At 35.4% G+C, this 13,823-nt stretch overlaps 1 protein-coding gene across 1 annotated transcript in view; it reads left to right on the forward strand.

The window, feature by feature from the left end:
* Positions 1–13,823, forward strand: part of LOC123564584 (G protein-activated inward rectifier potassium channel 3-like) — a 159,702-nt gene that overhangs the window by 35,204 nt on the left and 110,675 nt on the right. Inside the window, exon 4 of the mRNA XM_053537216.1 lies at positions 5,828–5,880. The gene's annotated coding sequence lies outside the window, so the exon portion shown is untranslated. The remainder of the gene's footprint in view (positions 1–5,827; positions 5,881–13,823) is intronic.

Below are 13,823 nucleotides of genomic sequence, written 5' to 3' on the forward strand. Positions count from 1 at the left end.
TGATTCTACTATGTATATGTAGATCTATCCTACTCATTCCAGCATTGGCATTTGTGTCCACACCTTGGTTAAAGTTTTGATGCACTTTTACTTTATCTCTGTTATTACTTAATGGTTTGCTTCAGACTTGAACTATTTATTCCTCATCATCACCCACATCATATGCCAAATGAATGAATATTTTATGAATTATCTATCCCCCCATTTTACTTAGAATTTCAGGTAAAAGTTTCGGTGTGCTTTCACTCTATCTCTGTTATTATTGAATGGATTTGACTCAAACTTAAACTATTTGTGCCACTTTGTCACCAACATCATATCACTCTGGCACCAATTTTTCATGAACTATGCACCCTTTTTACTTATAAATTCAGGTTAATTTTGTTGCATTTTCACTATGTCTCTGTTATAACAAAAGAGATTTGATTCAGACTTAAAGTAATTCTTCAACATCATCAGCCATGTTGTGTGACACAAGGGCCATGACTCTGGGCCCAATATTTCATGAATTATTCCCCCTACTTTCTTGATGCACTTTCCTTTTATCTCTGTTGTTACAATAGGATAAAATAGATGTTTTACATCATCACCTACATCATATGACACATGTTCCATAAATTTGACTCAGACTTAAACTGTTGTCCAATATCTTTATCTACATTGGGGTCATTAAACACTCCAGTGAGAGGTCCAGCTCCCTCAGTTGTGCCCTATTTCCCTATTGAGCATTGAATAGTCAAGCATGCTGTCTACAGCTCATATTGGTATAGTTGTCTTACTATTTAAAAAAGAAACACTTTTCAAGTATCTTGGTACATATCATTACTATGATGAGAGGACATGCCCAAGACGACCTTCAGCCATATATTCAAAGTCGAGGTTGTTCAATGAGATCAAAAGTCAGACAGTACCTTGAACAATTTTTGTATCACCTTGTTGTAGAACACTGAGTCTTCAGTAAAGTTGCTCATTGAGGTCAAATTTCATGTCCTTCCCATTATCATTTTTTTGTACTCTAGCAGTGTGCTGTTCACAATTTTCATCTATGATGGTTAAAATTCAAGGTAGCATAGTGAGGTAAAATGTCAAAAGACTGCATTTTGTGCCTGCTGTGCATCTTTTTACACCCTTGATGGATCTTTGGCTGACACAGGCATTTTACTTGTTCTAATGTGCAGAACATGTCAGTTCAAGATGCAGGCCATACATTGGAATCAATCTTTGAAACCTTTGAATTATTTTGGCTTGGCACAAATGTTACCAATGATCACACATTATGTACAGAGCAAATATTTTCATGATGGCTATTCAAGAAAAATGTTGTAGAGAGAAGTAAAAGGTCTTGTAGGTATGTGTTATGTGAATATGCAGTACATGATATACTATTATTATGATTCAGATCTAGGTAGGTATAGTGGACGCAACTTGACCCCGATGGTTGACCTTTGTATTATAATACATAATGAGGCAAAATCTGATATTGAAAAGGAGTGTTGAAAAAACAGGAGCTGCATGAGAAAATGGAAATACCAATTTGTGTAAATATAAATTAGTGTATTGAAAAGTTTTAACTGATCAAATTTAAGTATACACACTTTGACACTGCACTGTATATAAAATAATTCCATATAAATATACATGGCTACCATAAGCACCCTTTATTTCTACAATGAAATAATCGATATGAATAATCAGCCTTAGGTCAACCAACGCGGTCAAGTTGCGACTACTATATCATGGTATGGAATTTCAAAACCAGTACAATGTTCACCTTCACATAATGCAAATGATTTAAAATGCATAGATTAAAAAGAGAAAACCCAGCATAATATTTTTCATGAATTTTAAAGAATGCTAAAAATAGACCATGCTATGAAAAACATATATTTTTCCCAAAGTTTCCCTGAAAAGCATGCATTGTGGTAGGAGACTGTCCACTGTTTCAACAGCAGCTGCCTTTACTTGATATTGTCCTCCCAGAGATCTTTTACTTTTGTTTAAAAGTGATGGTCATCCTCCATTCAAATATACCAATGTGAAAGAAAGAAAAAGTTGTTTCGAACCTTTAAGGAATGAATTGTGGCTATATTATATAAGATACAATGGTGTGTTTTAGGTACTGGTAGAGGCTTTTGGCCTCCACTCACTTAAAATAGTTCAATTTATTTTATATCCAGATGGTTTCTACATAAGAACAATTTATACCTTAAATTAATGGTAGAAAGAATTTGCTGATGCAGAAAACCTTTATTGAATGAAATCTTATAAAGTCAGCGGGCTTATAGAAGTTGGCATATTTACCAAGCAGATGGTCTTTGTGGGAGCTATAAAATCTGAGGTTCACTGTCCTGGTGTACAGGTATTTATCATTGCATGAAAATTAATATAAATATTTATATGAATTATGAGGTTATTGGCACTAAATAATATTTGAGTAAAGTGAATGCTCTGAACCCTGTAGAGATGTAATGGTTTTTCATCAGGAAGCATGTGTACAGTGCCAAGTTCAGGAGTTATGTTCCTTTGAAATTTTTACATGGCTGTATATTGTGCAATAGGGCTGTAAGAATTGTATAGATAACTCCCAACCTTTTTTTTTAAGATGCCAGGCCCAAACAGAAAATACCACTTTCTCTGATTGCTCATGTTAATATTTGAGTTGATTTCAATGACAAGTTCATTTCTCATCATCAGTTATCTGAGTTTGAGAAAATTGCAAACCTTAAGGGATGATTTACTTTGTCAACTGTTAGTGTTAATGTATGGTCCATATTTTCAGACAGAACTGCTGTTGTCAAAAACTTAAATTCTGAGCACAAATATTGATACAACAGAACAGGCCTTCCATCACTTTAAATTTCATTTTGATGATGATGAAATCTTTGCTGGAATTTATCAAGTACCTTTTGAAAGAAGAAAAATTTTGTCTGAATGTCTTTCAAATGTCTAAATGCTTCATTTAGAATGGCGGTAAAAAGCATTCAAACAAGATTTATATTGGCAAACGATGAGATTCGCATCTGTAAAACTACTTTCTTTTGTTATATTTCCAGAAACGATCGTGTATAGCAATAACAATGTTGCAGAAAACTGCAGTCTCATCAGCCTATATTTGTTAACGCTCATTTTCCACAAAAGTGCACACAATATGCCACCCGCTGTGAAGGGTTTATTAGTCAGATGTCTTGGTAAATTGCAGCAAAAATTAGCTTTCATATGCTGTAAAATCAATCTTTTTTTTGGGGGGTTTTGGTCAAAACTACTACTTTGTCAAGGATTTTAAATATATATTAGACCAAAATTCATATCTGAACAATTACCTTATAGTATCTATGTATACATAAAATTAACCTGATTATGTGTCGAGATATGTGTAGAAACAGTACTGTGTGTTATGCGAAAAATAGTATACATATAGCACATGTACTGGTTGGGAACCATTTTCCGGACACATTTTAATATTTCGGCTCCATTATTCACTAAAAAAAGTATTTGACATAAATGAAGCCCACACTGCACAAACTTCAGCTCCTGCCGCATCGAATGTTGCAATCAGCATCACCTTGTGGCGTGAAATATGGGTTCCATGGGGCCTCAAATGGAGTCACTAAAAGAAGTTTTTTTCCCGTCAGGTAAACCAGTTTCCGGACAAATATTTTGATGGTGTTTTGCAGTCAATTTGATATCAAAATAAGTACTTAAACTATTTCTACACATTTCTTTATCATTCATCTCTTCAAAATTGCCTTAAACATATCCCGACTTTCAATAGCAGCTACGAAAGCAAACCGGGGTTGACTATAAAAAACTCAAATTTCGTCTAACATGAATTCTTGATAATTCCAATAAATATAGAATAAAATTAGTGCAAAAGTCGACAGCCCTGCATCTTGCGTAACTTTTACTGTGAAATTTAAAGTAGAAGATGTTATCAGCAGACAGTCGTTATGTAGTTTAATTATTTCTTCCCCACTTGATACCTCGGCCAGTGTGAACTACTGCGCATGCGCAATGCTATCTTCATGCCCCGTTGCGACAGAAAGTTGTTTTGTAAACGCAGATGAGTAATATCATCAAAACCCAAATATTATACAGCCTTATAATGTAGTGGTTTGTTGTAGACATGAAGAACAAACATCCTAATGATCTAGATGAAACAATTATATGAATAACAATGAAATTAAGCAGATATTACATGTGTCTGGAAACTGGTCCTGTCCAGAAACTGGTTCCCAACCAGTATAGCCAAGCATTGCATAAATGTGTACAAACACTAGAAACTGGAAGGTTCTTTTTATTTAAAATAACTGTTATACATGAATTTTAATTGTAATTGTTGCCCTGCAAACATAGTTTATATAATTATGTGGTGAAGATTAATTCATTTTATAAAGATTTCCTACATTTCAAGTAAATATCTAGAGAAAAACTATCTTGGTAAAAGATACAAACTGGATGTCTTAAAGTTTTAGAGAATAATTTAATTAAAGTGGGAATAATTCAGTCTTGAAGTCTGCAAAACTTGTCAATGAATATTGATTATTTTGTATAGTAGATTCAGGTTGCAAAGAAAAAGTTTAAGAAAACTAAAGTAGTGACAAATTTCAACAATCAGTGTACTAGTCTGGTGCAGAATGGTCTTAAAAATCCGTTGCCATAGATAAGCCATTGATAACTAATAAAAAAATGACCCCTTAGAAGGTGAAATGAAAAAAAAAAAGATTTTTATCTTAATTTTCAAGAGGTACCAAGTCTTCAGATGCATTCTGCAACACCTGTTAATTTTTAAAGTAAGTGTATATTATTCAAAGTAAACACCTGTTCAGTATTAGGGGTTTTAAATTTAAAAAAAGAGGTCAAAATGTATGATTTATTGAAGATGTGTGATACATTAAATTTGGATAATTTGAATAGTAATTTAGAATCTGCATGTTTCTAGAAAAACTATTTTTTGCCTCCCAAACAACTTGGTAATGCCATGCATTTACTAGCTGTTTTTCTGCTTACCAGATATTGCCTTTTTTTGCACTGGAAAATTAGGCTTTAAACCACCCAGTGTGAAAAGGAGATTCTTTGAAGAACAATTCTCTTCAAGCAGCTTAATTAATAAGGTAACCACATCTTTGTGTTTGGTAGAATACTCTTCATAATCTCCTTTCATCTGTTTTAGAATGGCTGTTGAAATAGCACGCTTCACATTTCAAAACCCACATCTTGTGGCCAAATATGAGTTGCTAATTAGTAAAAAAACAACAAGAAAACCGAAAGCGCTTGATCAACATTTCGTAAATGTTATAATGTTAATACCATCAAGTCATTCAACAAGTGCATGTGCCAGAATGTTTAAGATGCTTTTACACCAGAAAGCATAGCTTTCCAGCTGAACTTATCTAAGCTTTCCAGCCAAATTTGTCCAAGATTATAGCTTTCGAGCCAAATTTATCTTATGTCATAGCTTTTCAGATAATTATTTTTCAAGATTAAAAAGTTTTTCTACTTTAAACTTTTGTTGACAAAAAACAACAGTTACTGCAAGACTGTATTTTCGCATTTTTCAAAGACAAATGCCATCTATTTTAAAAGTTTCTGTCAATCTCAGTGTTGCATCTGACTGATGGTGCCATTTCTTATGGATGGAATTATGCTCTTGGCTACATGGCAGGTTTGGACTTTGCAAAGTTTTGAATCCAATCAGCCTGAAGACTGTGGGTCTTGAAGGGCTCTCTTAACAAAATATGTCAGATGATGGTTATAACAGTTAAGGCACTTTTAGTTACTTTTGTCCTGAGCTTCTCCTGTCTGCAGTTATTTTATTTCTATTTTCCAGGTAAAAGTTGAAACAAGATGATTGGATATTATACCCAGACAGTAAGCAGTAAGGTAGGGAAGTTGAAATTTGATTAGGAATTTGTTTGTCGTTTTGCAGATTTGGATCAAAATTTTTTCTACAATGTAGGATATGACGAAACCCTGATTTTCCAAAACTTCAGAATATACTTTGAAAATTTGGCATATGAAATGATAGGCCATGAGAAAGTATAATAAAAGTTACAGCTTTCAGATTTTACACAATAACTAAAGATCACTGAGGGAGACTCCTTTTTTTTGGGGGGGTGGGGGTGTCAGTGGTTCAAAGGTCAACGTAAGAAGGACCCAGATTTAGATTTCTTTTGTGGAGTAACTAGCATATGCTGGAAGAAAAATCACAGTAAGAATTCAACATGCTGTGGCTGAAATCAGTCCCCCTGGCAGTCTTATTGATTATAAAAAAGTATACTAAGAGAAATTTGTGAAATCCTGTATCATAAATATTTGCTCTTTGCCTTTTATATGGAAGTTTCCTTGTCCTTCACTCTGGAATAAATTTCATTTTTTCCCCTTAAAATTTTTCAGCAGAAACATAATAAAAATTTCAGGAAAGTATTTGCCATTAGCAAACAGAGTAGAAATTTAAATTTACATAAATGTTAAAATTTTCAGTGGTTTTTTGATTCATTGTCAGACTTTACCCAGAAAGCACAATAAAGTCTGAGAAATCAATGTTAGGTAATATTTATTGGTAATATTGGTTCACAAATTAATGTTACATAATGAAAACTGTTAATAAGAGCCTCTTGTAGTCCCTGCCTTGATAATTGAGTATGGAAGTATTGAAATACCATGCCTGTGTTTTATTAGCTCACCTGTCACAAAGTGACAAGGTGAGCTTTTGTGATCGCGCGGTGTCCGTCATCCGTCGTCCGTGCGTGCGTCCGTGCGTCCGTAAATTTTTGCTTGTGACCACTCTAGAGGTCACATTTTTCATGGGATCTTTATGAAAGTTGGTCAGAATGTTCATCTTGATGATATCTAGGTCAGGTTCGAAACTGGGTCACGTGCCTTCAAAAACTAGGTCAGTAGGTCTAAAAATAGAAAAACCTTGTGACCTCTCTAGAGGCCATATATTTCACAAGATCTTCATGAAAATTGGTCAGAACGTTCACCTTGATGATATCTAGGTCAGGTTCGAAACTGGGTCACGTGCCTTCAAAAACTAGGTCAGTAGGTCAAATAATAGAAAAACCTTGTGACCTCTCTAGAGGCCATATTTTTCATGGGATATGTATGAAAGTTGGTCTGAATGTTCAACTTGATGATATCTAGGTCAAGTTCGAAAGTGGGTCACATGCCATCAAAAACTAGGTCAGTAGGTCAAATAATAGAAAAACCTTGTGACCTCTCTAAAGGCCATATTTTTCATGGGATCTGTATGAAAGTTGGTCAGAATGTTCATCTTGATGATATCTAGGTCAGGTTCGAAATAGGGTCATGTGCGGTCAAAAACTAGGTCAGTAGGTCTAAAAATAGAAAAACCTTGTGACCTCTCTAGAGGCCATACTTGTGAATGGATCTCCATAAAAATTGGTCAGAATGTTTACCTTGATGATATCTAGGTCAAGTTCGAAACTGGATCACATGCGGTCAAAAACTAGGTCAGTAGGGCAAATAATAAAAAACCTTGTGACCTCTCTAGAGGCCATACTTTTCATGGGATCTGTATGAAAATTGGTCTGAATGTTCATCTTGATGATATCTAGGTCAAGTTTGAAACTGGGTCAACTGCGGTCAAAAACTAGGTCAGTAGGTCTAAAATTATTAAAATCTTTTAACCTCTCTAGAGGCCATATTTTTCAATGGATCTTCATGAAAATTGATCTGAATGTTCACCTTGATGATATCTAGGTCAGTTTCGAAACTGGGTCACGTGCGGTCAAAAACTAGGTAAGTAGGTATTGAAATAGAAAAACCTTGTGACCTCTCTGGAGGCCATATTTTTCATGAGATCTTCATGAAAATTAGTGAGAATGTTCACCTTGATGATATCTAGGTAAAGTTCAAAACAGGGTCACGTACCTTCGAAAACTAGGTCAATAGGTCAAATAATAGAAAAACCTTGTGACCTCTCTAGAGGCCATATTTTTCAATGAAAATTGGTCAGAATTTTATCTTGATAATATCTAGGTCAAGTTCAAAACTGGGTCACATGAGCTCAAAAACTAGGTAACTATGTCAAATAATAAAAAAAACGACGTCGTACTCAAAACTGGGTCATGTGGGAAGAGGTGAGCGATTCAGGACCATCATGGTCCTCTTGTGATGTATGTGACATTTCTCTTTTTTGGGGAAAAGTAATGCACAGATTGAGATAGGCAATACAGCTGAGAATCTAATGCAATATTGATTAACAAGAGACTCATCATCTATTTCTAGGACAGCGCTAGTTGTGGGTGTCTTGCTTATTCCAGACAAAATCTCCTCAACACTCTGAACATTCGGTATATGTGACAAAAACACAGAAATCATTGAATTTTACTTTAACTTCAGATGTGTCTTTTTTTGTAAAACATTTCAGTGCCTTTGAATAGAATTCCTTATTTTGTATATAAAATTTGAAGCAGTTACTCTTAAAAAACCAACAGTAATTACAGTCGAACTTCGATGGCTCGAACTCGAGGGTCCCGTGGAAATTAATTCGAGTTTTCCGTTGTTCGAGCCATCCAAATGGCGGCCATTTTGAATTTGGGAATTCGAGGGCATGATGTGTTACAAACCTTACATCGTAATATATTGTCATATTGTACCTAAATGTGAGTATGATACGATAACAAATAAAAAACGAACGCTGAAATATGCTTAATTATTTATTTTCAAACATGACATGATACGGAAAAAACACAAAATAAAACACTAATATAATAATAAGAATTTGGTGATGACAGCATCAAATAGAAAGACATGCATAACAAATCTTTTTGAATCATAGTCCAGTACAAATATTATCAAATTTATTGCTTTCCAGTAGCCGACTTAGCTATCCCCCCGTATCCGGGTCCTTTACTAAGTTGTTCAGCCATGCTTAAGCAGTATGAAGTTGACGTCGGATCTCCCGTTTTTATGCGAAAAAAAATAAAAACAGACGTATATGTACATTGCTCAATCATTTTAAATAATTTTATTCGCATAAATCAAAGGCCATTAAAGCGTTGCAGTGAACGAAAGTCACTTTGTTTAATTTGTTTGTCGTATACTGACGCTAATTACGTAAGCGTGTGAAAATTACGCACGCGCCGGTTAAAGGGGAAGCTTGGCGAATGTCAGGCAGAAGTGCGAAAAACTTTGTAAACACAAGCCATCCCGGCAAAAATTGTCTGTTCGACTGAATAGGTGTAATTATCACTGTAATTAAGCCGAGGGGACCACCAAATGAGTTCGAGAGTTCGAATTATCGAAGTACGAGTGATCCAAGGTAGAACTATATAGAATAAAGAAGGAATAAATTCGGGACCGGGCGAAGAGTTCGAGCGATCCCGGGTCTTCGAAAGATCCGAGTTCGAGCCATTGAAGTTCAACTGTACATGGGTTTCTGAGGTGAAACCAGTTACAAATAATATAAAAAATTCTTAAGTCTGCTTTTTTCAAACTTGATATGGAGCTTATTCTTAGCCAATAGTGGAAATTGGTTGAGGAGGAAATGTAGTTCTGATTGTGACCACTAGAAGACTGGCTGAAGATGACATTATGCATCTGATTTAGACCAGTAAAGTAAACTTTTTGAAGATGACATGTAGTTCAATGTAGTTCTGATTTTGATCACTAGAAGATTGGTTGAAGATGACATGTAGTTCTGATTGTGACCACTAGAAGATTGGTTGAAGATGACATGTAGTTCTGACTGTGACCACTAGAAGACTGGTTGAAGATGACATGTAGTTCTGATTGTGACCACTAGAAGACTGGTTGAAGATGACATGTCGTTCTGATTTTGACCACTAGAAGATTGGTTGAAGATGACATTATGCATCTGATTTAGACCAGTAAAGTAAACTTTTTGAAGATGACATGTAGTTCAATGTAGTTTTGATTTTGACTGCTAGAAGATTGGTTGAAAATGACATGAAGTTCTGATTTTAACCGCTAGAAGATTGATTGAAGATGACATGTCGTTCTGATTGTGACCACTAGAAGATTGGTTGAAGATGACATGTAGTTCTGATTGTGACCACTAGAAGATTGGTTGAAGATGACATGTCGTTCTGATTGTGACCACTAGAAGATTGGTTGAAGATGACATGTAGTTCTGATTGTGACCACTAGAAGATTGGTTGAAGATGACATGTCGTTCAGATTGTGACCACTAGAAGATTGGTTGAAGATGACATGTCGTTCTGATTGTGACCACTAGAAGATTGGTTGAAGATGACATGTCGTTCTGATTGTGACAAGATTGGTTGAAGATGACATTATACATCTGATTTAGACCAGTAAAGTAAACTATTTGGAGATGACATGTTCTTCTGATGGTAAATAATTGTTTTATTGGTTGAAGATGACATGTTCTTCTGATGGTAAAGATTTTTTTGACCCCTTGGAGAACTGATTTAACATGACATGTTCTTCTGATGGTAAAGATTTTTTTGACCCCTTGGAGAACTGATTTAACATGACATGTTCTTCTGATTGTAAAGCTTTGTTTGGACTGCTGGAATAAATTGGTGAACATGACACGATTGTTAAGATTTGTTTTGGACTAGTAGAGAAAATGGGTTGAACATGACATGTTCTTCTGATTGTAAAGACTTTGGACCGCTTGTGGAAACTTGTTGAAGGTGATACGTTCTTTTGATTGTAAAGATTTTTAGCTCACCTGTCACAAAGTGACAAGGTGAGCTTTTGTGATCGCGCGGTGTCCGTCGTCCATCCGTGCGTGCGTAAACTTTTCCTTGTGACATCAGAGATCACATTTTTCATGGGATCTTTATGAAAATGGGTCAGAATGTTCATCTTGGTAAATTCTAGGTCAAGTTCGAAACTGGGTCACGTGTCATCAAAAACTAGGTCAGTAGGTCTAAAAATAGAAAAACATTGTGACCTCTCTAGAGGCCATAATTTTCAATGGATCTTCAAGAAAATTGGTCAGAATGTTCATCTTGATGATATCTAGGTCAAGTTCGAAACTGGGTCACATGCGGTCAAAAACTAGGTCAGTCGGTCAAATAATAGAAAAACCTTGTGACCTCTCTAGAGGCCATATATTTCACAAAATCTTCATGAAAATTGGTCAGAATGTTCACCTTGATGATATCTAGATCAAGTTCGAAACTGGGTCATGTGCTGTCAAAAACTAGGTCAGTAGGTCTAAAAATAGAAAAACCTTGTGACCTTTCTAGAGGCCATATATTTCACAAGATCTTATGAAAATTGGTCAGAACGTTCACCTTGATGATATCTAGGTCAAGTTCGAAACTGGGTCACATGCCATCAAAAACTAGGTCAGTAGGTCAAATAATAGAAAAACCTTGTGACCTCTCTAAAGGCCATATTTTTCATGGGATCTGTATGAAAGTTGGTCTGAATGTTCATCTTGATGATATCTAGGTCAAGTTCGAAACTGGGTCACGTGCCATCAAAAACTAGGTCAGTAGGTCTAAATATAGAAAAACCTTGTGACCTCTCTAGAGGCCATATATTTCATGAAATCTTCATGAAAATTGATCAGAATGTTCACCTTGATGATATCTATGTCAAGTTCGAAAGTGGGTCACGTGCCTTCAAAAGCTAGGTCAGTAGGTCAAATAATAGAAAAACCTTGTGACCTCTCTAGAGGCCATATTTTCCATGGGATCTGTATGAAAGTTGGTCTTAATGTTCATCTTGATGATATCTAGGTCAAGTTCGAAAGTGGGTCACGTGCCTTCAAAAACTAGGTCAGTAGGTCAAATAATAGAAAAACCTTGTGACCTCTCTAAAGGCCATATTTTTCAATGGATCTTCATGAAAGTTGGTCTGAATTTTCATCTTGATGATATCTAGGTCAAGTTTGAAACAGGGTCATGTGTGGTCAAAAACTAGGTCAGTAGGTCTAAAAATAGAAAAACCTTTTGACCTCTCTAGAGGCCATACTAGTGAATGGATCTCCATAAAAATTGGCCAGAATGTTCATCTTGATGATATCTAGGTCAAGTTCGAAAGTGGGTCACCTGCCGTCAAAAAGTAGGTCAGTAGGTCAAATAATGAAAAAACGTTGTGACCTCTCTAGAGGCCATATTTTTCATGGGATCTGTATGAAGGTTGGTCTGTATGTTCATCTTGATGATAGGTCAAGTTTGAAACTGGGTCAGCTGCGATCAAAAACTAGGTCAGTAGGTCTTGAAATAGAAAAACCTTGTGACCTCTCTAGAGGCCATACCCTTGAATGGATCTTCATGAAAATTGGTCAGAATGTTCACCTTGATGATATCTAGGTCAAGTTTGAAACTGGGTCACATGCCTTAAAAAACTAGGTCAATAGGTCAAATAATAGAAAAACCTTGTGACCTCTCTAGAGACCATATTTTTCAATGGATCTTCATGAAAATTGGTCAGAATTTTTATCTTGATAATATCTAGGTCAAGCTCAAAACTGGGTCACATGAGCTCAAAAACTAGGTCACTATGTCAAATAATAGAAAAAACGACGTCATACTCAAAACTGGATCATGTGGGAAGAGGTGAGCGATTCAGGACCATCATGGTCCTCTTGTTTTTGGACAAGTGGAGAAAATTGGTTGTACATGAAATGTTCTTTTGATTGTGAAGATTTGTTTTGGACCACTTGTGGAAATTGGTTGAAAACATGTTTTGTGATTGTAAAGAATTGTTTTGGATTAGAGGAAATTAGTTGAAGATGACATGTTCTTATGATTGTAAAGATTTTTTGGACCACTTGTGGAAATTGGTTGAGCATGACAGTTCTTGTGATTGTAAAGAATTGTTTTGGACTAGAGGAAATTGGTTGAACATAATTGATCTTGTGATTGAAAAGAATTGTTTTGGACTAGAGGAAATTGGTTGAACATGATTGATCTTGTGATTGTAAAGAATTGTTTGGACCGCTAATGGAAAGTGATTGAAGGTGACATGTTCTTTTACTGTAAAAAATGTTTTGGACCACTAGAGAAAATTGGTTGAACATGACATGTTCTTCTGATTATAAAGAATTGTCTTAGATAGATAGATAGATTTATTTCGATAATTGAGCAAACATAACATAGTTACAATACATGCATATAATACAATTTATAATCACATATAAAAGTTGTCATTATGAAGTAATGTGTTATGAACTATGTCAGTCACATCAATATCAAGGATGACACAAGAAAGAGAAAAAAATCTCTTATTGTACCCCACGAGGGGTATACTGGTTTCAGGTTGTCTGTCTGTCTGTCTGTCTGTCCGTCTGTCTGTCTGTCCGTAAACGCAATCTTGTGCACACCATCTCTCCTTATCCCCTTGACAGAATTTAATGAAACTTCACACAAGTGATCAGTACCAACAGTTATTGTGCATGGGGCATGTTAGGTTCTTTTAGAAAAAAAAAATTGCAGAGTTATGGGACTTTGTTTTTTTGTTACTATACTATATACATAGACACAATCTTGTGCGCACCATCTCTCCTTATCCCCTTGACACAATTTAATGAAACTTCACACAAGTGATCAGTACCAACAGAAGTTGTGCATGGGGCATGTTAGGTTCTTTTAGAAAAAAAATTGCAGAGTTATGGGACTTTGTTTTTTTGTTACTATACTATATACATAGACACAATCTTGTGCGCACCATCTCTCCTTATCCCCTTGACACAATTTAATGAAACTTCACACAAGTGATCAGTAACAACAGTAGTTGTACATAGGGGATGTTAGGTTCTTTCAGCGACAAAAATTGCAGAGTTATGGGACTTTGTTTCTTGTTAACATACTATGTACATACAGTCTGCATATGCAATCTTGTGCGTGCCTAAT

This window comes from Mercenaria mercenaria, chromosome 2, assembly GCF_021730395.1.
Source record: "Mercenaria mercenaria strain notata chromosome 2, MADL_Memer_1, whole genome shotgun sequence".
Lineage (NCBI taxonomy): Eukaryota > Metazoa > Mollusca > Bivalvia > Venerida > Veneridae > Mercenaria > Mercenaria mercenaria.